Below are 26,325 nucleotides of genomic sequence, written 5' to 3' on the forward strand. Positions count from 1 at the left end.
TTCCTCCTCTCTCGCCCCGCTCCGGTCTATTCTTCACTCCGCTGCCCGGCTCATCTTCCTGCAGAGACGATCTGGGCATGTCACTCCCCTTCTTAAACAACTCCAGTGGTTGCCTATCGACCTCCGCTCCAAACAGAAACTCCTCACTCTAGGCTTCGAGGCTCTACGTCACCTCGCCCCTTCCTACCTCTCCTCCCTTCTCTCTTTCTACCACCCACCCCGCACGCTCCGCTCCTCCGCCGCCCGCCTCCTCGCCGTCCCTCGGTCTCGCCCATCCCACCGTCGACCCCCGGGCCACGTCCTCCCGCGGTCCTGGAATGGCCCTCCCTCCTCACCTCTGCCAGGCTAATTCTCTTCCCCTCTTCAAAACCCCACTTAAAACTCACCTCCTCCAAGAGGCCTTCCCACACTGAGCTCCCCTTTTCCCTCTACTCCCTCTACCCCCCCCTTCACCTCTCCACAGCTAAACCTTCTTTTCCCTCCATTTCCCTCTGCTCCTCCCCCTCTCCCTTCCCATCCCCTCAGCACTGTACTCATCTGCTCAGCTGTATATATTTACATTACCCTATTTATTTTATTTTGTTAATGAAATGTACATCGCCTCGATTCTATTTAGTTGCCATTGTTTTTACGAGATGTCCTTCCCTTCGACTCTATTGCCATCGTTCTTGTCTGCCCGTCTCCCCGATTAGACCGTGCGCCCGTCAAACGACAGGGACCGTCTCTATCTTTTCATTCATTCATTCATTCAATAGTATTTATTGAGCGCTTACTATGTGCAGAGCACTGTACTAAGCGCTTGGGATGAACAAGTCGGCAACAGATAGAGACAGTCCCTGCCGTTTGACGGGCTTACAGTCTAATCGGGGGAGACGGACAGACAAGAACAATGGCACTAAACAGCGTCAAGGGGAAGAACATCTCGTAAAAGCAATGGCAACTAAATAGAATCAAGGCGATGTACAATTCATTAACAAAATAAATAGGGTAACGAAAATATATCGACTTGTTCATTCCAAGCGCTTAGTCCAGTGCTCTGCACATAGTAAGCGCTCAATAAATACTATTGAATGAATGAATGCTCTGCACAGTAAGCATTCAAAAAATACCACTGATTGATTGATTGAAGTGGCAAAGCTGGGATTGAGATCCAGGTCCTCTGATTCCCAGGCCCAAGCTTTTTCCACTAGGCCACATGGCTTCTCCATAAATTTTATCTTTTCTATATTGCCACAGTTAATTTAGTATCATTAGTAGTACTATTACAAATACCGTAATAATAATAATTCATTCATTCGTTCATTCAATAGTATTTATTGAGCACTTACTATGTGCAGAGCACTGTACTAAGCGCTTAGAATGGACAGATCGGTAACAGATAGAGACAGTCCCTGCCCTTTGACGGGCGCACAGTCTCATCAGGGGAGATGGGCAGACAAGAACAGTGGCAATAAATAGAGTCAAGGGGAAGAACATCTCATAAAAACAATGGCAACTAAATAGAATCAGGGTGATGTACATCTCATTAAACAAAATAAACAAAATAAATAGGGTGATAAAGATATATACAGTCGAGCGGATGAGTACGGTGCCGAGGGGGTGGGACGGGAGAGGGGGAGGAGGAGAGGGAAAGGTGGGAGAAGAGGGTTTAGCTGCAGAGAGGTGAAGGGGGGGTAGAGGGAGCAGAGGGAAAAGGAGAGCTCAGTGTGGGAAGGCCTCTCGGAGGAGGTGAGTTTTAAGTAGGGATTTGAAGAGGGGAAGAGAATTATATTGTCTGAGGTGAGGAGGGAGGGCGTTCCGGGACCACGGGAGGACGTGGCCCGGGGATCAATGGTGGGATAGGCGAGACCGAGGGACGGCGAGGAGGTGGGCGGCAGAGGAGCGGAGCGTGCGGGGTGGGCGGTGGAAAAAGAGAAGGGAGGAGAGGCAGGAAGGGGCGAGGTGATAGAGAGCCTCGAAGCCTAGAGTGAGGAGTTTTTGTTTGGAGCGGAGGTCGATAGGCAACCACTGGAGGTGTTTAAGAAGGGGAGTGACATGCCCAGATCGTTTCTGCAGGAAGATGAGCCGGGCAGCGGAGTGAAGAATAGACCGGAGCGGGGCGAGAGAGGAGGAAGGGAGGTCAGAGAGAAGGCTGACACGGTAGTCTAGCCAGGATATAATGAAAGCCCGTAGCGGTAAGGTAGCCATTTGGGTGGAGAGGAAAGGGCGGATCTTGGCGATATCGTAAAGGTGAGACCGGCAGGTCTCGGTAACGGATCGGATGTGCGGGGTGAACGAGAGAGACGAGTCAAGGATGATACCGAGATCGCGGGCCCGAGAGACGGGAAGGATGGTCGTGCCATCCACGGTGATAGGGAAGTCTGGGAGAGGACCGGGCTCGGGAGGGAAGATGAGGAGCTCAGTCTCGCTCATGTCGAGTTTTAGGTGGTGGGCCGACATCCAGGCGGAGACATCCCGGAGGCGGGAGGAGATGCGAGCCCGAAGGGAGGGGGAGAGGACAGGGGCGGAGATGTAGATCTGCGTGTCATCTGCGCAGAGATGGTAGTCGAAGCCGTGAGACCGAATGAGTTCATCGAGGGAGTGAGTGTAAATGGAGAACGGAAGAGGGCCGAGAACTGACCCTTGAGGAGCTCCAACAGTTAAAGGATGGGAGGGGGAGGAGGTGCCTGCGAAGTGGACCGAGAATGACCGGCCAGAGAGATGAGAGGAGAACCGGGAGAGGATGGAGTCCGTGAAGCCGAGGTGAGATAACGTGTGGAGGAGGAGGGGACGGTCGACAGTGTCAAAGGCAGCTGAGAGGTCGAGGAGGATTAGAATGGAGTAGGAGCCATTGGATTTGGCAAGAAGGAGGTCGTGGGTGACCTTAGAGAGTAGTCTCGGTAGAGTGGAGGGGACAGAAGCCAGATCGGAGGGGGTCCAGGAGAGAATGGGACTTAAGGAATTCTAAGCAGCGAGTGTAGACGACTCATTAGTTAAGTACTTAGTCTGTGCCAAGCACTGTTCTAAGTGCTGGGGTAATAATGTTGGTATCTGTTAAGCGCTTACTATGTGCCGAGCACTGTTCTAAGCGCTGGGGTAGATACAGGGTAATGAGGTTGTCCCACGTGAGGCTCACAGTTAATCCCCATTTTACAGATGAGGTAACTGAGGCACAGAGAAGTTAAGTGACTTGCCCACAGTCACACAGCTGACAAGTGGCAGAGCTGGGATTCGAACTAGATAGTTACCTGGTAGATACCAGGTAATCAGGTTGTCCCACGTGGTGTTCACAGTCTTAATCTCCATTTTCCAGATGAAGTAACTGAGGCACAGAGTAGTTAATTGACCTACCCAAAGTCACACATCTGGCAAGTGGCAGAGCCAGGATTAGAACTCATGACCGCTGACTCCCACGCCTGTGTTCTTTCCACTAAGCCATGCTTTCCCACACTCTCGAAGGCATTACCAACCACTCTGCTGACAAAATCCAAACCATCAGGTGCGACTTCCCCATATTTCCACTTCTTCCCAGCTCCTTCCACCCCGCAAGACCCCTTTTCTCACCCCGATGACTTTTGCCAACCAGCCTGGAGTCAAGAATGAAGCCAGCAGATGTGAACCTCCCCTGATTTCTCCCTCATCTTAATCATTATAATAATTATGGTACCCGTTAAGCACTGGGGTAGCTACAAGTTAATCAGGGTGGACACAGTGTCTGTCCCACAGGGGGCTCACACTCTTAAGCTCTATTTTACAGATGAGGGAACTGGGGTTCAGAGAAGTAAAGTGACTTATCCAAGGTCATAGAGCAGACTTGTGGCAGAGCCGGGATTCAAACCCAGGTCCTTCTGACTCTCAGACCTGTGCTGTACCTTCCATCCATCCAACCATTCACTCATCCTTCCCCAACATCTCTCAAGAGGATAACTCATACATTCATTCATTCAATCGTATTTGTTGAGCACTTACTGTGTGCAGAGCACTGTACTAAGTGCTTGGAAAAGTACAATACAGCAATAGAGACAATCTCCTCGCTGCTTTCAAAACCCATCCCTTCCACCTGCAGCATTCGCCTCTACCACCCACTCCAGTTACTTGTCGCCGTCATCTACCGCCCTCCCGGTCCCACCTCCGACTTCTTCAACCACCTTGACCCCTTTCTCACCTTCCTCCTCTCCTTCTCTCTGCCCACTCTGATCCTCGGAGACTTCAACATCCATACGGACGTACCCGACGACTCCTCTGCCGCCCGCCTGCTATCCCTCCTCGACTCTGCCGACCTCCTCCTCCACCATACCGCGCCCACTCACCGACTCGGTCACACCCTCGATCTCGTCATCTCCTACCGCTGCACTATCTCCTCACTCACCGACTCTGAAATCCCTCTCTCTGACCATAACCTTCTCACCTGCCTCATCTCTCACACTCCCTCCCCCTGCAAATCTTCGCTACTGCCCCACAGAGACCTCCGCTCTCTCGATCCCATCCGTCTTTCCAATAGCATCTCTCCTCACCTTGCCGCCCTGTCCTCTCTTCCCACTCTCAACGATCAGGTCTCCGCTCTCAACTCCACCCTCTCTACTCATCTCGACTCTCTCGCCCCCCTTTCCCTCCGCCGCTCTCGCTCCACTAACCCACAGCCCTGGATCACCTCCTCCGTCCGCCTCCTACGCTCCTATGCTCGAGCTGCTGAGCGCCGCTGGCGAAAGTCCAAGCACCGAGCCGACCTCACACACTTCAAATTTATCCTTTCCTGCCTTAACTCTGCCCTCTCCTCCGCCAGGCAAAGCTTCTTCTCCTCCCTCATCGACACCCATGCCCGTCACCCCCGCCGATTGTTCCGGACCTTTAACTCTCTCCTTAGGCCCCCTGTTCCTCCCCCTCCCCCATCTCTCACCCCTAATGATCTGGCCACCTATTTCCTCACGAAAATCAACACGATCGGGTCTGAGCTCCCCAAAGTCACCCCTCCACCTCTCCCCTCCCCCCCAACAACCCCCTCCCCTACTTTCCCATCCTTCCCTGCAGTATCCCCAGAGGAGATCTCCTCCCTCCTCTCAAGTGCCACCCCCTCCACCTGCGCCTCGGACCCCATTCCCTCTCACCTTCTTAAAACCATCGCCCCTGCCCTCCTCCCTTCCTTAACTTCTATTTTTAACCACTCGATCTCCAAGGGCTCCTTCCCCTCTGCCTTCAAACGCGCCCACGTCTCCCCCATCCTAAAAAAACCCGCTCTCGACCCCACTTCCCCCTCCAGTTATCGTCCTATCTCCCTACTACCCTTCCTTTCCAAAATCTTAGAACGAGTCGTCTACAATCGATGCCTAGAATTCCTTAACTCCCATTCTCTCCTAGACCCCCTCCGATCTGGCTTCCGTCCCCTCCGCTCTACCGAGACTGCTCTCTCTAAGGTCACCCGTGACCTCCTTCTTGCCAAATCCAATGGCTCCTACTCCATTCTAATCCTCCTTGACCTCTCTGCTGCCTTTGACACTGTCGACCATCCCCTCCTCCTCCGTACCTTATCTCACCTTGGCTTCACGGACTCTGTCCTCTCCTGGTTCTCCTCTCACCTCTCTGGCCGATCATTCTCGGTCTCCTACGCCGGAGCCTCCTCCGCCTCCCATCCTTTAACTGTTGGAGTTCCTCGAGGGTCAGTTCTCGGCCCTCTTCTGTTCTCCATTTACACTCACTCCCTCGGTGAACTCATCCGCTCTCACGGCTTTGACTACCATCTCTACGCAGATGACACGCAGATCTACATCTCCGCCCCTGTCCTCTCCCCCTCCCTTCAGGCTCGCATCTCCTCCCGCCTCCGGGACGTCTCCACCTGGATGTCGGCCCGCCACCTAAAACTCAACATGAGCAAGACTGAGCTCCTCATCTTCCCTCCCAAGCCCGGTCCGCTCCCAGACTTCTCCATCACCGTGGATGGCACGACCATCCTTCCCGTCCCGCGGGCCCGCAATCTCGGTGTCATCCTTGACTCGTCCCTCTCGTTCACCCCACACATCCTATCCGTTACCGAGACCTGCCGGTTTCACCTCTACGATATCGCCAAGATCCGCCCTTTCCTCTCCACCCAAACGGCTACCTTACTATTGCGGGCTCTCGTTATATCCCGGCTAGACTACTGTGTCAGCCTTCTCTCTGACCTCCCTTCCTCCTCTCTTGCCCCGCTCCGGTCTATTCTTCACTCCGCTGCCCGGCTCATCTTCCTGCAGAAACGATCTGGGCATGTCACTCCCCTTCTTAAACAACTCCAGTGGTTGCCTATCGACCTCCGCTCCAAACAAAAACTCCTCACTCTAGGCTTCAAGGCTCTCCATCACCTCGCCCCTTCCTACCTCTCCTCCCTTCTCTCTTTCTACCGCCCACCCCGCACGCTCCGCTCCTCGGCCGCCCACCTCCTCGCCGTCCCTCAGTCTCGCCTATCCCGCCGTCGACCCCCGGATCACGTCCTCCCGCGGTCCCGGAACGCCCTCCCTCCTCACCTCCGCCAAACTGATTCTCTTTCCCTCTTCAAAACCTTACTTAAAAATCACCTCCTCCAAGAGGCGTTCCCAGACCGAGCTCCTCTTCCCCCTCTACTCCCTCTGCCATCCCCCCTTTACCTCTCCGCAGCTAAAGCCTCATTTTCCCCTTTTCCCTCTGCTCCTCCACCTCTCCCTTCCCATCCCCACGGCACCGTACTCGTCCGCTCGACTGTATATATTTTCGTTACCCTATTTATTTTGTTAATGAATTGTACATTGCCTTGATTCTATTTAGTTACCATTGTTTTTACGAGATGTTCTTCCCCTTGACGCTGTTTAGTGCCACTGTTCTCGTCCGTCCGTCTCCCCCGATTAGACCGTGAGCCCGTCAAACGGCAGGGACCGTCTCTATCTGTTGCCGACTTGTTCATCCCAAGCGCTTAGTACAGTGCTCTGCACATAGTAAGCGCTCAATAAATACTATTGAATGAATGAATGAATGAACCCATCCTTGACAATTTCTAAAACCACTCACCCCCACCCTTCTCCCCTCTGAGACAGCCACCTGAAACTCTTCCCTTTTTGATGGCTCCTAGATCTCTTCCTTCAAACATGTTCACTTCTCCCCTCCTTCCGCCTGGATGTCTTTATCAACCTCCTTGCTGATCTCCCTGGCCCCGTCTCTCCCCACTCCAGTCCATACTTCACTCTGCTGCCCGCATCATTTTTCTACAGAGATGTTCAGGCCGTGGTTCCCCATTCCTCAAGAACCTCCAGTGGTTGCCCATCCACTTCCAAATCAAACAGAAACTCCTCACCTTCAGCTTTAAAGCACACATTCATTCGTTCAGTCGTATCTATTGAGCTCTTACTGTACGCAGAGCATTGTACTAAGTGCTTGGGAGACTTTGCAATATAGCAATAGAGACTTCACCACTTTGCCTCCTCCTACCCCAGCCAGCACACTTTGCTCCTCTAATGCCAACCTTCTCACTGTACCCCTATCCCGTCTTTCTCCCCGCCAACCTCTCGCCCACATCCTGTCTCTGGCCTGGAACGCCCTCCCTCCTCATATCGCAAGGACAATGACTCTCCCCACCTTCAAAGCCTTATTGAAGGCCCATCTCCTCCAAGAGGCCTTCCCTGACTAAGCCCTCCTTTCCTCTTCCACTCCCTTTTGCGTCGCCCTGACGTGCTCCTTTTATTCATCTCCCCTCCCAGCCCCACAGCACTTATGTCCATATCTGTAATTAATTTCTTTCTATTAATGTCTGTCTCTCCCTCTAGACTGTAAGCTTATTGTGGACAGGGAATGTGTCTGTTATATTTTGTATTGTTCTCTCCCAAATGCTTAAAAAAGTGCTCTGCACACAGTAAGCACTCAATAAATGCGATTGACTTCCTGACTCCCCTATCCTTAGAAAACACTCTGGAAACCCCAAAGCATCAGGGAGCTTTCACCCCCAAATCTTCCTCTCCTTCCCCGACCTCATACCTCACCCCCGCTCTGCCGCTTGTCTGCCGCGTGACCTCGAACAACACTCTTAACTTCTCTGTACCTCAGTTTCCTCCTCTGTGAGAGGAATTAAATCCGACTCCCTCCTATTTAGACTGTGAGCCTTATGTGGGACAGGGACTGTGTCCAACCCGATCGACTCGTATCTGCCCCAGCCGTTAGAGCTGTGTTTCGCACAAAAGGAGCTTAACCAGTAACATTATTATTATCATTATCATTGTTATTGTTATATAAGGGGTTAGGAGGAAGGTGGTTTGAAAAGAATTGAAATAGTATCCAGCTTCTGTCGCCCCAGCTGAAATTCAGGAAGGAGGTGGAAGGCAAAAAAGAAAGAAAAGAAAGTGAACCTTGAATTTCACTTATTTCTATGTCATTTATTTGACTCTATCAGCTTGCACGAACACCTTACAGGGACTGCTTAAAATCAGTTTCTAATCAGCTATGAATTTTAAATACTTTCAATTGTGTCCTTTTGAAATGCTAATGGGAACTAATAACAGGGTTCCCACCGGATCTCGTCAGGGACAGAAACAGCCTCTCTGGAAAAGCCCCATCTTGTGAGAACCAGAAAATGCCCATCAGAGCAGAAATGACTGCATTGTCCAACGAACCAGGATGGAGACCAAAAACACACCCTGCCCAGCTGGAGAATGACTGGATACTTCTGCTAAAGAAGTAGTCCAGGGGCTAATGTAGTTTCTAAGCGCTTAGGACAGAACTCTGCACATAGTAGGGGCTCCATAAATACAATTGACTGAATGAATGAAGAGCACAAGCTTGGAAGTCAGAGGACCTGAGTTCTAATTTTCTTTATTTTTCTTCAGTGCTATTTATTGAGTGCTTACAGAGCTTGATACTAAGCACTTGGAAGAGTCCGATATAGCAGAGTTAGGAGAGACATGCCCTGCCCAAAGTGAGCTTATTGTCTAGAGAGGAAGACTGATATTAATATGAATATTTAAGCAATTTATAATATATAATTTAAAGATATGTGTATAATTTTGTGGAGCTGGAATAGGGGAGATTATCAAAGGTCCAACTGTCAAAGACGACGCAGAAGGGAGCGAACCAGGGAAAAGAGGGCTTAATAAGAGTAGCAGCAAGGGGTAGTGGATAGAGCACAAGCCTGGGAGTCAGAAGGTCAGGGGTTCTAATCCGGGCTCTGCCATTTGACTGCTGTGTGTCCTTGGACAAGTCACTTCACTTCTCTGTGCCTCAGTTACCTCATCTGGAAAATGGGGCTTGAAGACTGTGATCCCCACGTGGGACATCCTGATCACCTTGTATCCCCACCCTGCCGCCCAGTGCTTGGAACAGTGCTTTGCACATGGTAAGCACTTAGCAAATGTTATTATTATTTTTCTATCTGCCTCAGTTCCCTCATCTGTAAAATGGGGATTGATACTGTGAGCCCCAAGTGGGACAAGGGAATGTGTCCAACCTGATTTGCTTATATCCACTCCAGCACCGAGAATAGTGCCTGGCTCATAGTAAGCCCTTAACAAATACCATAATTATTATTATTAATTGATTGAGAATAAATTGACTGCATTCTAGTTCCATCTCTGTCTTTGTAGCGTGGCTTATTGGAAAAAGTCAGGGCTTGGGAGTCAGAAGATGTGGGTTCTAATCCCGGCTCCTCCACCTGTCAGCTGTGTGACTTTGGGCAAGTCACTTCACTTCTCGGTACCTCAGTTACCCCATCTGTAAAATGGGGATCAAGACTGTGAATCCCACATGGGACAAACTGATCACCTTGTATCCCCCTCCGAGCACTTAGAATAGTGCTTCGCCCATAGTACGTGCTTAACAAATTCCATCCCTATTATTATAATATATTATAGTATAACAGGCCCATTCCCTACCTGCAATGACCTTACGGTCAAGAGGGGAAGGCAGATTTTAATATGAATTAGTGAATTAGAGATATGTACATCAGCAGCGGCATAATAATAGTATAATGGTGCCAAGCACTGTTCTAAGCACTGAGTTAGATATAAGGTCATCAGGCGGTCCCACGTGAGGCTCACGGCCTTCTTCATCCTCATTTTACAGATGAGGTAACTGAGGCCCAGTGAAGTGAAGTGACTCGCCCCAGGTCACCCAGCAGGGAAGTGGAGGAGCCCGGGTTAGAACCCACATCCTCTGCCTCCCAACCCCGGGTTCTTGCCACTAAGCCACGCTGCTTCTCTAAGTGTTGTGGGCCTGGGAGGGAGGCCAAATAAATGGGGCAACTCAGAGAGCATTTAACAAATAGCACAATTATTCATTATCTTTCACTTAGAGCTCTCTCGTCTCAAACTCTTTTTCCAAAGAACCGATGAAAAGTGCTCGTAGGGTTATTGCAGTTCAATGTAGAGTGATGTATCAGGGGTTTTATTATTGCAACCCTGACCCTAGGTCAAACAAAGCAGGCATAATTAGCAAGAGAGAATCCATTTTTGCATTCTAAGTCTGTGTGCTAATTAAACCACCGTGAGAGAAGCAGAGGTCAGAAGAGGCATCTGAAAGTATTTACGGTTATGAAGGTAATTTGAAGAATCTAGATGGGTACAAATGATTGGATGGAAGAAGAAAGGGAACAGTTGCATAAAAATAGAACAAAGTACTACAAAATCCCAAGATGGAAAGGCAGATAATGCTAAAATCATGAGGAAAAGAAAAAGAAACCTGGATATTTACAGGATTGAGGACTCAGAGAATGCGGGAGATTTGAGCTCAATTATTTCCCCAAATCGAACCCAACCAAATTCACAGCAATTCTGTGTCTAAAATGGTCCAGAAACAGTGTGGCTTAGTGGAAAGAGCCCGGGCTCGGGACTCAGAGTTCATTGGTTCTCATTCTGGATCCGCCACTTGTCAGCTGTGTGACCTTGGGCGAGTCACTTTACTTCTCTGGGCCTCAATTACCTCATCTGTAAAATGGGGTTGAAGACTGTCAACCCTACGTGGGACAACCTAATTACCCTGTATCTACCCCAGTGCTTAGAACAATGCTTGGCACCATAGTTACATACTTAGTGCTTAACGAATACCAAAAATTATTATTATTATTATTAATAAAATACATCAGTTATCAATGTTAAAGACAGCTCTTTAACCAACTGATTCAATTCACCAGAACTCAAAATGGGAATTGGCTCATTTACTGGTCTTCAATTTTTTCCATCATCTTTTCATTGCACATCCAGAAAGAAGCAGCGTGGCCTAGTAGATTGAGCCCCAGCCTGGGAATAAGAAGGACCTGGGTTCTAATCCTAGCTCTGCCACTTGTATGCTACATGTCCTTGGGCAAGTCCCTTCACTTTTATTCATTCAATCCTATTTATTGAGCGCTTATTGTGTGCAGAGCACTGTACTAAATGCTTGGAAAGTAAAATTTGGCAACAGATAGAGACAATCCCTGCCCAACAATGGGCTCACAGTCTAAAACGGGGAGACAGACAACGAAACAAAACAAGTAGACAGGCATCAATACCATCAAAATAGATAAATAGAATCATAGATATAGACACATCATTAATAAAATAGAGTAATAAATAATATATACAAATAGACACAAGTGATGTGGGGAGGAGAAGGGGGTAGAGCAGAGGGAGGGAGTATGGGGAATGTGGAGGGGAGGAGGGCCAGAGGGAAAGGGAGGGCTCGGTGTGGGAAGGCCTCCTGGAGGAGGTGAGCTCTCAGTAGGGCTTTGAAGGGGGAAGAGAGTTAGTTTGGAGGCTGTGAGGAGGGAGGGCGTTTCAGGCCAAAGGCAGGACTTGGACCAGGGGTTGACGGCGGGACAGGCGAGAAGAAGGCCCGGTGAGGAAGTGAGCGGCGGCAGAGGAGCGGAGTGTGCGGGCTGCGATGGAGAAGGAGAGAAGGGAGTTGAGGGAGGAGGGGGCAAGGGGAGGACAGCTTTGAAGCCAATAGCGAGGAGATTTTGCTTCATGCGAAGGTCTACTTCTTTGGACCTTGGTTCCCTCTTTGGTAAAATGGGGATTAAGACTGTGAACCCCATGTGGGACAGAGAAGTGAAGTGACTTGCCCGAGGTCCATATCCTTCTGACTCCCAGGCCCGGGCCCTAGCCACTAGACCAACCATGCTGCTTCTCCAGTGCATCGTTCTGGTCTATCTAGACAACAAGCTCACTGTGGACCGGTAATCTATTATAATGTGCTCTTCCAAGTGCTTAGTACAGTGTGCTGCACAAAAGCGCTCAATAATTATCTCAGATTGTTTCATCTCTCCTCTCCACCTTTTTGTGTTTAGGTTCATTCATTCATTCAGTCTCATTTATTGAGCACTTACTGTGTGCAGAGCGCTGTACTAAGAAACTTGAAAAGTACAATTCGGGCAACAAATAGAGACAATCCCTCCCCAACAAAAGGCAGTGAGCCCTAATTCCCACCATTGTATTCTGTCCCACGGCTTAGTACAGTAATAATAATAATGATGGTATTTGTTAAACGCTTACTATGTGCCATGCACTGTTCTAAGCGCTGGGGGGTTACAAAGTAATCAGGTTGTCCCACGTGGGACTCACAGTCTTAATCCCCATTTTGCAGATGAGGGAACTGAGGCACAGAGAAGTGAAGTGACTTGCCCAAAGTCACACAGCTGACAAGTGGAGCCAGGATTAGAACCCATGACCTCTGACTCCCAAGCCTGTGCTCTTTCCACTGAGCCACACTCCTTCTCTAATAATTCATTCAATAGTATTTATTGAGGACTTACTATGTACAGAGCACTGTACTAAGCAGTTGGAATGTACAATTTGGCAACAGAATTGCAGTGAATTGCCCCAAGTCACACAGCTGACAAGTGGCAGGGGCGAGATTAGAACCCATGACCTCCAATTCCCAAGCTAAATACTTGTTGTGGGCAGGGAATGTGCGGGTTTATCATTCTGTTGCTCTCTCCCAAGGACTTAGTAAAGTGCTCTGCGCACAGTAAGCGCTCAGTAATTGCGATCGAATGAATGAATGAGTGAATGAAATACCATCACTACTATCATTTCACTCTGAACAATTTTCAGAGTAAGTAGCAGAAGGGGAGCGAGGCAGAAGGGACATTTTTTAATCAAAAAAGTCCCAAGTGGTGAGTTCCTCATATCACTCAATTAATCAACTGTATTTATTGAGCACTTATTGCGGGAGGAACACTGTACTAAACAGAAGAATATTCATTCATTCATTCAATAGTATTTATTGAGCGCTTACTATGTGCAGACCACTGTACTAAGCTCTTGGAATGAACAAGTGGGCAACAGATAGAGACGGTCCCTGCCGTTTGACGGGTTTACAGTCTAATCGGGGGAGACGGACAGACGAGAACAATGGCAATAAATAGAGTCAAGGGGAAGAACATCTCGTAAAAACATTGGCAACTAAATAGAATCAAAATAGAATCCAGTAAAACAGAGTCGGTAGACGTGTTCCCTGCCCACAGAGAGCTTATATTCTAGAGGGGAGATAGACATTAAGATAAATCAGTAAATGATAGATAAGTGTTATGGGGTTGAGGGAAGGGTGAATAAAGAGTGCAAATCCAAGTGGAAGGGTGACGCACTAGGGAATGGGAGAAGAGGAGATGAGGGTTCAGTCCATTCCACAGCTACCCTGAGTCAACTCTATGACCTCCATCTCTCACTAACGAAACAGTAACTATTACTGTCGAGGCACCTTTTAGTGTTTTAAGGCCGATTGGATCATCTGATCCACTGTCATCCAACTAAACTGTTCCAAATAGATGGTTGAGGACTATGCATTATATTATGCATTAGATTAAATTAGAAGCAGCGTGGCCCAGGGGAAAGAACAAGCGGTTGGGAGTCAGAGGTCATGGGTTCTGATCCTGGCTCCGCCACTTGTCTGCTGTGTGACCTTGGGCAAGTCATTTAACTTCTCTGGGCCTCAATCCCTTCATCTGTAAAATGGGGATTAAGACTGTGAGCCACACGTGGGACAACCTGATTCCCCTGTATCTACCCCAGCGCTTAGCACATAGTAAGCATTTAACAAATACCAACATTATTAAAATGGGAATTAAGACCGTGACCCCCACGTGAGACAACCTGATTACCTTGTATCTCCCCCAGTGCTTAAAACAGTGCTTGGCAAATAGTAAGCAGCATGGCTCAGTGGAAAGAGCCTGGGCTTCGGAGTCAGAGGTCATGGGTTCGACTCCCGGCTCTGCCACTCGTCAGCTTTGTGACTGTGGGCAAGTCACTTCACTTCTCTGGGCCTGAGTTACCTCATCTGTAAAATGGGGATTAACTGTGAACCTCACGTGGGACAACCTGATGACCCCGTATCTACTCCAGCGCTTAGAACAGTGCTCTGCACATAGTAAGCGCTTAACAAAGACCAACATTATTATAGTAAGTGCTTACAAATACCATCTTGTTTCATTATGATTATTGTGATTTCCTTGAGAGCAGTAAGTCTGTCTTTTGTTTCTGGTATCCTCTCCCAAGAGCTCAGAGCAATACTGTACTGTCTGGTGCAGTTGGCTCTAGTTACAAGCTAGTTTGCAGCATCATCTCAATTTTTGGTCAACCCTTCCGGCTTTTGGATTTTCCAATTTAAGCTCTTCCTCCAGCAGTTGTTCCCTTTAGACTGTAACTCACTGTGGGCAGGGAATTTGTCAGTGTATTGTTACATTGTTCTGTCCCAAACCCTTAGTACACTGCTCTGCAGCCAGAAAGAGCTCAATAAATATGATTGAATGATTGAATGTTTTTTATCACATTCATTTAGTGCTTACTACTACTAATGATTACGGCATTTGTTAAACCTTTACTGTGTCAGACACTGTACTAAGCACTGGGGTGCATAAAAGCAAATCGGGTTGGACACAATCCCTGTCCGACCTAGGGCTCACAGCCTCAATTTTACAGTTGCGATAACTGAGGCGTGGAGAAGTGAAGTGGCTTAGATTAGAGTAGAAGCAGCGTGGCCAGTGGAAAGAGCAAGGGGTTGGGAGTCAGAGGTCATGGGTTCTAATCCAGACTCCGCCACTCGTCTGCTGTGTGACTTTGGACAAGACACTCAGCTTCTCTGGCCCTCAGTCCCTTCATCTGTAAAATGGGAATTAAGACTGTGAGCCCCATGTGGGACAACCTGACAACCTTGTAGGTACCCCAGCACTTAGTACAGTGCTTGGAGAAGTGGACAAGTGGTGAACTTTCATTCATTCATTCATTCAATAGTATTTATTGAGCGCTTACTCTGTGCAGAGCACTGGACTAAGCGCTTGGGATGAACAAGTCGGCAACAGATAGAGACAGTCCCTGCCGTTTGACGGGCTTACGGTCTAATCGGGGGAGACGGACAGACAAGAACAATGGCAATAAATAGAGTCAAGGGGAAGAACATCTCGTAAAAACAATGGCAACTAAATAGAAGTTAATCAGGTAAGACCAAGTTCCTGTCCCGCATGGGGCTCACAGTCGAAGTAGGAGGGAGAACAAGTATTGGATACCCATTTTGCTGTTGAGGAAACCGAGGCATAATGAAGTGGTTGCCCAAAATCACACAACAGACAATGGTATTTGTTAAGCGCTTACTATGTGCCAGGCACTGTATTAAGCACTGAGGTGGAGACAAGCAAATCAGGTTGGACACAGTCCCTATCCCACATGGGGCTCACAGTCTCAATCCCCATTTTACAGATGAGGGAAATGAGGTCCAGAGAAGCGAAGTGACTTCTCCAAGGTCACACAGCAGACAAGTTGGCAGAGCTGGGATTTGAACTCCTAGGACAGTGCTCTCTCCACTAAGCCACATTACTTCCTACAGTCACTCATTCTCCTCAGGCAGTCCACCCAGCAGAGTTGTAGTCAAGATGAGCAAAGCTCTGATGCTTCAGTCTGGTGATGTTCCGGAACATCAGTTTTTTGTTTTTTGTAATTGATATTCGTTAAACACTTACTATGGGCCAAGCACTGTACTAAGCGCTGGGGTAGCTACATGCCAGTCTGGCTGGGCTCAATCCCTGTCCCACGGGGCTCTTAGTCTTAAGCCCCATTTTACAGACACAGAGACAGAGAAGTGAAATGACTTTCCCGAGGTCACCCGGCAGACAAGTGGCGAGCTGGGATTAGAATCAAGGTCCTCTGCTCTATCAACTAGGCCATTCTGTTTCTCCTACCTTAATTTTTTAGAGCACTTTTATTCCCCAAGAACTCTCACATTAATTAGGTCATTTTCATTTTTGCAACAACCCTGTAAGGTAGGTAAGAAAAGCAGGTAATATTATCATCCTCATTTTATAGATAAGGAAACTGAGGTAGAGAGAAGTTAATAATAATAATTATGGTATTTATTAAGCACCTACCATGTCCCAGACACCAATCTAAGCCCTGCAGTAGATACAAGAAAATCAGGTTGGACACAGTCCATGTCCCACATGGGGCTCACAGTCTCGACCCCCCTTTTCCAGATGAGGTAACTGGGGCCCAGAGAATGATGTGACTTGCCCAAGGTCACACAGCAGGCAAGTGGCAGAGTCGGGATTAGCTTCCCAAGCCTGTTCTCTTGTCACTAGGCCACGTTTCTTCCCATTGCCACCTCACTCAGTCAGATTGCCTCTCACAGGGTGTGCTAGTCTCTTCAGTTGCTTCACATGGATGTGGGTGTTTGGGAGGTCAGCACTTGGGCTCCTGTGGACCAGGTTCCTCTTTTTTGGCCAGCCAAATTTATGTTAATGTTTGTCTCCCCAACTATAGGGTAAGTTCCTTGTGGGTAGGAATGGTGTCTACTGTATTAGAATACTGTATTACTGTATTAGAAGCAGCGTGGCTCAGTGGAAAGAGCCTGGGATTGGGAGTCAGAGGTCATGGGTTCGAATCCCTGCTCTGCCACTTGTCAGCTGTGTGACTGTGGACAAGTCACTTAACTTCTCTGTGCCTCAGTTCCCTCATCTGTAAAATGGGGATTAAGACCATGAGCCTCATATGGGACGATCTGATTACCCTGTATCTACCCCAGTGCTTAGAACAGTGCTCTGCACATAGTAAGCGCTTAACAAATACCAACATTATTATTATTATCACTTCCAAGCGCTTAGAACAGTTTATTCATGCGTTCATTCATTCGGTGGTAATTATTGAACACTGTGTGCAGAGCACTGCAATAAGCGCTTGGAAAGTACAATTCAGCAATAAAGAGAGACAATCCCTATCCACAACGGGCTTACAGTCCAGAGGGAGGAATCAGACATCAAAACAAGTGAACAGGAATTTATAGGATCACTATAAATAAATGAAATTAGAGATAAATACACATCAAAACAAGTAAACGGGCATTAATATAAATAAATTTTTTGAGGAGACTTTCGAGGAGGGGGGTGACATGTCCAGAGAGTTTCTATAGAAAGATAATCTGGGCAGCAGAGTAGCAGAATGAAGTATAGATTGAAGTGGGGGAGAGATAGGAGGTTGGGATATCAGGAAGGAGGCTGATGCAGTCATCCAGTCGGGATATTATGAGAGCTTGTAGCAGCAAGGTAGCAGTTTGGATGGAGAGGAAAGGGCAGATCTTGGCGATGTTGTGAAGGAGAGACTGGCAGGTTTTGGTGATGGATTGGATGTGTGGGGTGAATGAGAGAGCAGAGTCAAAGATGACACCAAGGTTGCGAGCTTGTGAGATGGGAAGGATGGTCACGCCGTCCACAGCGATGGGAAAGTCAGGGAGAGGACAAGGTTGGAGAGGGAAGATCTGGAGCTCTGTATTGGACATGCTGAGCTTGAGAGGGTGGGAGGACATTCAAGTGGAGATGTCCTGAAGGCAGGAGGAGATGCGAACCTGGAGGGAGGGAGTGGGAATCGGGGAGGAGATGTAGATTTGGGTGTCATCACAAAGAGATGATAGTTGAAGCCATGGGAGCTTATGAGTTCACCAAGGGAGTGAATGTAGATGAAGAATAGAAGGGGACCAAGAATGGACCCTTGAGAAACCCCTACAGTTAGGGGATAGGAGGGGGAGGAAGAGCCCGTGAAGGAGATCGAGAATGAACGGCCAGAGAGTTAAGAGGAGAACCAGGAGAAGATGGAGTCTGTGAACCCAAGGTTGGATAATGTGTTGAAGAGAAGGGGATAGTCGACAGCTGTACACACAGTAAGTAACGTGTCTGCTAATTCTGTTGTATTGAACTCTCCCAAGTGCTTAATACAGTGCCCTGCCAAAATAAGTGCTAAATAAATGTGATTGATTGGCTGATTGATATTAAAAGGAAAATCCAAATAAGATTGTGGAACTTTCCCTGGTTTCACCATTTCCTCCACCCCTAGCTGTGAGAATCCCCCAAACAATCAATCAGTCAGCTGTATTTATTGAATGCTACTGTATGCTGAGCACTGTACTAAGCATTACGGAGAGTACACTATAATAAAATTGGTAAACACATTTCCTGCTCACCATGATCTAGGCTTCAAGGCTCTACATCCCCTTACCCCTTCCTACCTCTCTTCCCTTCTCTCTTTCTACCGCCCACCCCGCACGCTCCGCTCCTCCGCCACCCACCTCCTCACCGTCCCTCGGTCTCGCCCGTTCTTCCGTCGGTCTCGCCCGTTCTGCCGTCGACCCCCGGGCCGCGTCCTCCCATGGTCCCGGAACGCCCTCCCTCCTCACCTCCGCCAGACTGATTCTCTTCCCCTCTTCAAAACCCTACTTAAAACTCACCTCCTCCAAGAGCCCTTCCCAGACCGAGCTCCTCTTCTCCCTCTACTCCCTCTGCCACCCCCCCTTCACCTCTCCGCAGCTAAACCCTCTTTTCCCCCTTTCCCTATGCTCCTCCCCCCTCCCTTCCCATCCCCTCAGCACTGTACTCGTCTGCTCAACTGTATATATTTCCATTACCCTATTTATTTTGTTAATGAAATGTACATCGCCTCGATTCTATTTAGTTGCTCATTGTTTTTACGAGATGTTCTTCCCCTCGACTCTATTTATCGCCATCGTTCTCGCCCGTCCGTCTCCCCCGATTAGACCGTGAGCCCGTCAAAGGGCAGGCACCGTCTCTATCTGTTGCCGACTTGTTCATTCCAAGCGCTTAGTACAGTGCTCTGCACATAGTAAGCGCTCAATAAATACTATTGAATGATCCCTGAAGCGGCATGGCGTAGTGAATAGAGTACGCACCTGGGAGTCGGAAAGTCATGGGTTCGAATCGTGGCTCCGCCTTTTGTCTGCTGTGTGACCTTGAGCAAGTCACTTTATTTCTCTGTGCCTCAGTTACCTCATCTGTAAAATGGTTATTGAGACTGTGTGTCCCATGTGTGACAGGGACTGTGTCCAACCCAACTTTCTTATTCATTCATTCAATAGTATTTATTGAGCACCTACTATGTGCAGAGCACTGTACTAAGCGCTTGGAATGTACAAATCAGCAACAGGTAGAGACAGTCCCTGCCCAATTACAGGCTTACAGTCTAATTGGGCGAGATTATATATATACAATGCATTCGATACATTGCCTGGAACATAATAAGCACTAACAAATACCATAATTATTTAATTTTTTGTAATTTTATGAGCTTACAGTCTAGAGAGGGAGACAGCTATAAATATTTTAAAAGTTACGGCTATGGACATAAGTGCTGTGGGGCTGAGGGAGAGAGTGAATCAAGGGAGCAAATTCAAGTATCAGGGTGATGCGAAAGGGAGCAGGAGAAGAGGAAAGGAGGGCTTAGTCAGGGAAGGCCTCTTGGAGAAGATGGGGCTTCAGTAAGGCCTTGAAGGAGGAGAGAGCAATGATCTGTCTGATATGAGGAGGGAGGGCATTCCAGGCTGGAGGCAGGATGTAAGCGAGACGTTGGAGACGAGGTAGACGAGATGGAGGCCCAATGAGCAGGTTGGCATTAGAAGAGCAAAGTGTGCAGGCTGGGTTGGAGTAGAAGACTCCTCCTAAACTCGAATGCCTCTATTCTCCACCTAGGAATGATGACCTAGTGGAAAAAGCCCAGTCCTGGGAATCAGAGGACCTGAGGTCCTAATTCTGCTCTGCCACTTTCCAGTTGTGTGACCTTCGACAAGTCACTTAACTTCTCCATGACTCAATTTCTTCTTCTGCAAAATGGGGATTCAATACTCATTCTCCCTTCTCTTTAAAGTGGGGTGCCCATGAAGGACCTGATTATCTTCTGTCTATTTCAGTGCTTAGTACAGGGCTTGGCACATAGTAGGCGCTTAACAAATGTCATTATGATTATTATTATCATTATTTTTATCACCTTGGGGATCTCATTGGCTTCCACGGTTTCAACTAACATTTCTATGGAAGTGATTTCCAAATCTACCTCTCCGGTCTTGTTCTCTCCCCTTCTCTGCACTCTCACGTTTCCTCTTGCCTTCAGAGCATTCCTGCTCAGAACCTCACAAACACCTTCAACTCAACATTTCCCAAAATGAACCATTCATCTTCCTACCTAAACCCTCTTCTCACCTTGACTTTCCCATCGCTGTAATAATAATAATAATAGTTGTGGTATTTGTTAAGCACGTATTGTGTGCTAGTCCCATGTGGGGCTCACAGTCTCAATCTCCATTTTCCAGATGAGGTAACTGCAGCCCAGAGAAGTGAAGTGACTTGCCAAGGTCACACAGCAGACAAGTGGCCGAGCTTGGATTAACACCACCATCCTCCCTGTCTCACAGTCCCATAATCTTGGCATTTTCCTTGACTCATCTCTCATTCAATGCACATATTCAGTCTGTTACCGTATCTTGTAAATTCTATTTTCACAACGTTCCTTCATTCATTTGATCGTATTTATTAAGGGCTTACAGTATGCAGAGCACTGTACTAAGTGCTTGGGGAAGTACAATGCAACAATAAACAGTAACATTCCCTGGCCATAATGAGCTCACAGTCTAGAGGTGGGGAGACAGATATCAATACAAATAAATAAAATGACAGATATATACATGCGAGCTTTGGGGCTGGGAGGGCATAGAAGAAAAAAGGGAGCAAGTCAGGGTGATGAAGAAGGGAGTGGGAGATGGGGCTTAGTCTGGGAAGGCCTCTTGGAGGAGATGGGCCTTTAATAAGGCTTTGAAGGGGTGGAGAATAATTGTGGGATTTGAGGAGAGAGGGCGTTCCAGACCAGAGGCAGGATATGGTCCAGGGGTAGGTGGCGAGACAGGTGAGATCGAGGCACGGTGAGAAGGTTAGCACTAGTGGAGCTAAGTATGAAGGCTGGATTGTAGAAAGAGAGAAGTGAGGTGAGGTAGGAGTCGATGGAGTCCTTTAAAGCCAATGGTGATGAGTTTTTGTTTGATTTGGAGGTGGATGGGCAACCACTGGAGATTTTTTGAGGAGGGGGGTGACATCTCCTGAATCTTTTTTTTAGAAAGATGATCTGGGCAGAGAAGTGAAGTATAGACTGGAGTGGGGTGAGACAGGAGGCTGGGAGGTCAGCGAGGAGGCTGATAGAGTAATCAAGGCAGGATAGGATAAGTGTTTGGATTCATAATAATAATAATAATTGTGTTATTTGTTAAGCACTTAATAGGTGCAAAGCACTGTACTAAGTACTGGGGTGGATACAAACTAATCGGGTTGGACATCATCCCTCTGCCTCATGGGACTCCCATTCTTAATCCCCAATTTACAGATGAGGTAACTGAGGTACAGAGAAGTGAAGTGACTTGCCCAAGGTCACACAGCAGACAAGTGGTGGAATCTGAATTAGAACCCAGATCCTTCTGATTCCCAGGCCCTTGCTCTATGCTCTAGGCCTCGCTGCTTCTCTCATGAGGTCACAAAATGAGCCCATGGTACAGCTAGGATTAGAACTAGGTGTCCTGCATCTGGTCACAAACTCTTTCCACCAGGCCAGGCTGATTCCCATGGGGGACAGAAAGATTCTTGGAAGGTGGGAAGCTAAGTACAGATATTTTCCCAATACTATCTGATTTGGTATTGACCAGAAAAATGGTTCATTCTGGTTAATCAATAGTTAGGCACAATGGTCTTAACCAGCACATAGGTCTCACCTAAGGAACGTATCAGACTAGGGTTGGATCATGCTTAATCAAAGGCTCAATCTCCGTGAGCTCTCTCCAGAATGTCTTTTCAGTCAATCAAGCAAGCCATCAATCACTCAATCGTCTTTACTGAGCACCTACTGTTTGCTTTCTCATATGAGTTTGGGAGAGTACAATCTAACAGAGTTGGTAGACAAGTTCCCTGCCCACAACAAGTTTGCATCTTAGAGAGGGAGACAAACATTAATATAAATAAACAGACTATAATAACGTTGGTATTTGTTAAGCGCTTACTATGTGCAGAGCACTGTTCTAAGCGCTGGGGTAGATACAGGGTCATCAGGTTGTCCCCCGTGGGGGTCACAGTTAATCCCTATTTGACAGATGAGGGAACTGAGGCCCAGAGAAGTGAAGTGGCTTGCCCACAGTCACACAGCTGACAAGTGGCGGAGCTGGGTAGGGACATAAGTGCTGAAGAAGGGGTGAATAAAGGAGGGAAATTCAAGTGCAAGGGCGATGCAGAACAGAGTGGGAGAAGAGGAGAGGAAGGCTTACTCGGGGAAGACTTCTTGGAGGAGATGTGCTTTTACTGAGGCTTTTGCCTAAGCAGGAACTCTACCAAGAAACTAAAATCTCAGAAGGCAAAGAGAGAAAAGTTAAAGGTAGGAAACATTTCTTAACAATCAAAAAGTATTTTTAAAAAAGCTGTGTGGGTGTAGCCGTCAGGCAAACACACAGAATTTTGTCTCTGTTTAAAAAGCTGGGATCATCTCCCAGCAGGGAGGAAAGGGGATTGTGGTTGGGGGGAGAAGGAGAGTCTCTGATCTGGATTTCAGTAGTCAATAACCCCTCTAGGCTATCGTTTAAAATGTTCAAACTACTTTACAGGTGCTCATTGATCAGTGCCTTTAGTAATCATTAATTGTGGTATCTGTTAAGCACTTACTATGTGTCAGGCACTGTGCTAAGCCCTGGGAAGGATAAAAGCTAATCAGGTTGGACACATTTCCTGTCCCACTGTGGTAGATACAAGGATTTCCGTTTGGTCACGGTCTCTGTCCCACATGGGGCTCACAGTCTCGATCCCCATTTTACAGATGAGGGAAATGAGGGACAGAGAAATGAAGGGATTTGCCCAGAGTCCAGTAGCAGATACGTGGTGCAGATAGAGAAGCAGCGTGGCTCAGTGGAAAGACCCCGGGCTTGGGAATCAGAGGTCATGGGTTCTAATCCCAGCTCCACCACTTGTCAGCTGTGTGACTTTGGGCAATTCACTTCACTTCTCTGAGCCTCAGTTACTTCATCTGTAAAATGGGGATGAAGACTGTGATCCCCACGTGGGACAACCTGATCACCTTGTATCCCCCCAACACTTAGAACAGTGCTTTGCACATAGTAAGTGCTTAAATGCTATCAGTATTATTATTATTATTATGTGTTGGACCTAGTATTAGAACTCGGGACCTTCTGACTCCCGAGTCTCTGCTCTGTGCACTAAGCTATGCTGCTTCTCTAGGACACCTTTAGGACACCACACTGCGTTAGTCACCACTGTCAATGAGTGCATCATGTTTATGTGCAGAGCATTATACTAAACACCTGGGAGAGTACAATACAGCAGAGTTGGTTGACACATTCCCTCCCCACAAGGCGTTTAGAGTCTGGGGGGAAACCTCAGTGTTTTATTAAGTGCTTTCAGACTGGTCTGGTTGATTTCTTAATTGACAGTTTCTCCTTGGCTTGCCCATCCTACCCTAACACCGTTACCCTGATTCCCCCAGAGACTGTGTGGATGCTGACCCCTGACCTCTACCATACCCCCTCCTCTCGACTCCGCTTCTACTTTCCCATCCTCCCCAGCAGTATCTTCAGAGGAGAGCCTCCCCTCCTCTCAAGTGCCACCTCCTCCACCTGTGCTTCAAATCCCATTCCCTCTCACCTTATAAAAACTCTCGCCCCTTCCCCCCTCCCCTCCTTAACGTCCATCTTCGACCGCTCACTCTCCAATGGCTTCTTCCCCTCTGCCTTTTATACTTGCCCACGTCTCTCCCCATCCTAAAAAACCCTCCCTTGACCCCACTGTCTCCTCTAGTTATCACTCCATCTCCCTCTTACCTTTCCTTTCCAAACTCCTGGAGTGGATTGTCTACACTCGCTGCCTCGAATTCCTCTCCTCCAACTCTCTCCTGGACCCCCTCCTATCTGGCTTCCATCCCCTCCACTCTACTGAAATCGCCCTCTCAAAGGTCACCAATGACCTCCTTCTTGGCAAATCCAACGGCTCCTACTCCATTCTAATTCTCCTCAACCTCTCTGCTGCCTTTGACACTGTGGACCATCCCCTTCTCCTCAACACATTATCTAACCTTGGCTTCACTGACTCCGTCCTCTCCTGGTTATCCTTCTATCTCTCTGGCCCTTCATTCTCCGTCTCCTTCCTGGGCTCCTCCTCCCCGTTCCCATCCTGTAACTTTTGGGTCAGTTCTTGGTCCCCTTCTATTCTCCATCAATACTAACTCCCTTGGTCAACTCATTTGCTCCCACAGCTTCAACTATCTTCTCTGTGCAAATGAAAAGTTTATATCTCCTCCCCTCTTCTCTCTCTCTCCCAGTCACTACCATAAACTCCACAGTCCAAGACCGATCTCTTTATCTTCCCTCCTAAACCCTGTCCTCTCCCTGACTTTCCCATCACTGTGGAAGGCACTACCATCCTTCCTGACTCACAAGCCTGCAACCTTAGTGTCCTCCTTGACTCCGCTCTGTCATTCATCCTCCATATCCAATCCAGCACCAAAACCTGCCGGTCTCACCTTCACAACACGGCCAAGATTCATCCTTTCCTCTCCATCTAAACTGCTACCATGATAGTACAATCACTCATCCTCTCTCGACTAGATGACTGCATCAGCCTCCTCTCTGACCTCCCAATCTCCTGTCTCTCCCCACTTCAGTCCATACTTCATTCTGCTTCCTGGATTATCTTTCTACAGGAACGCTCTGGGCAGGTCACCCCCCTCCTCACATATCTTCAGTGGTTGCCTATCAACTTCCATTTCAAACAAAAATGCTTCACTACTGGCTTCCAAGATGTCCATAATCTTGCCCCCTCCTACTTCACATCCCTTCTCTCCTCCTCCATCCCAGCCCACACACTCCCCTCCTCGGGTGCCACCAACCTTCTCAATGGGCTTCCTTCCCACCTGTCATTCTACCTCTGGCCTGGAACGCCCTCCCTCCTCACATCTGCCAAACTACCACACTTCCCCCCTTCAAAGGCCTACTGAAGGCTCATCTCCTCTAAGAGGCCTTCCCAGACTAAGCCCCCATTTTCCTCTGCTCCTCTTCCCCTCCTCCTTGCCCTGACTTGCTCCCTTTTCTCTACCCCCCCGTCCCACAGCACTTGTGTATATATGTACATATCTATAATTCTATTTATTTATATGAATGCCTGTTTCCTTGCTTTGTTGTCTGTCTCCCCCCTTCTAGACTGTGAGCCCATTTTGGGCAGGGATTGTCTCTATTTGTTGGCTGAATTGTACTTTCCAAACGCTTAGTATAGTGCTCTGCGCACAGTAACTGCTCAATAAATATGAATGAATTAGTGAATGAACAAACCCCTGCCCCACCATGCTGGTAGGAGGGACTGTTAGGACGGACTGAAATGTCAGGGGTGGAGGAAGAAGGAAGCCAAAAATATTGAGGTCAAAGTGACAAAAGAAGCAGTATTCTGTAATGACTAGAGAACAGGCCTAGGAATCAGAAGGCCATGGGTTCTAATCCTGGCTCTGTCACTTGTCTGCTGTGTGACCTTGGGCAAGTCACTTCACTTCTCTGGGCCTCAGCTACCTTATCTGTAAAATGGAGATTGAAAGTTTGAGCCCAATGTGGTATAGGGACGCTGTCCAACCTGATTAGTTTGTGTCCACCTCAGGGTTTAGTACAGTGCCTGGCACACGGTAAGCATTTAACCAATGCCACAATAATTATTAAATGGCACGGATATGTCAGGGTGAAAAAACAGGAGGAAGAATTGAATGGATGGATGCATTTCAGACTTTCACAAGCTCTGAGACTGGAGGAGAACATACTAGGGAATGTGTCTGCTTATTGTGTTGTACTCTCCCAAGCACTTAGTACAGTAAACATTGAATAAATACAAATGACTGACTAGTGCTGATGCACCTGAGGAGTCCGATCTTGCCCAGGCCACTTTTGGGGGATGGAAACCTGCCTCAACTCAGCCTGAACCCCCCACATTTGTAGAATATTGCCTGCTCATCAATTCAAGGAAGGGCAGGCCCTAAAAATGTATCAGTCAGTCAATGAATTAATCATATTTATTGCATGCTGAGTGTGTGCAGAGCGCTACACTAAACA

This window comes from Ornithorhynchus anatinus, chromosome 4, assembly GCF_004115215.2.
Source record: "Ornithorhynchus anatinus isolate Pmale09 chromosome 4, mOrnAna1.pri.v4, whole genome shotgun sequence".
Lineage (NCBI taxonomy): Eukaryota > Metazoa > Chordata > Mammalia > Monotremata > Ornithorhynchidae > Ornithorhynchus > Ornithorhynchus anatinus.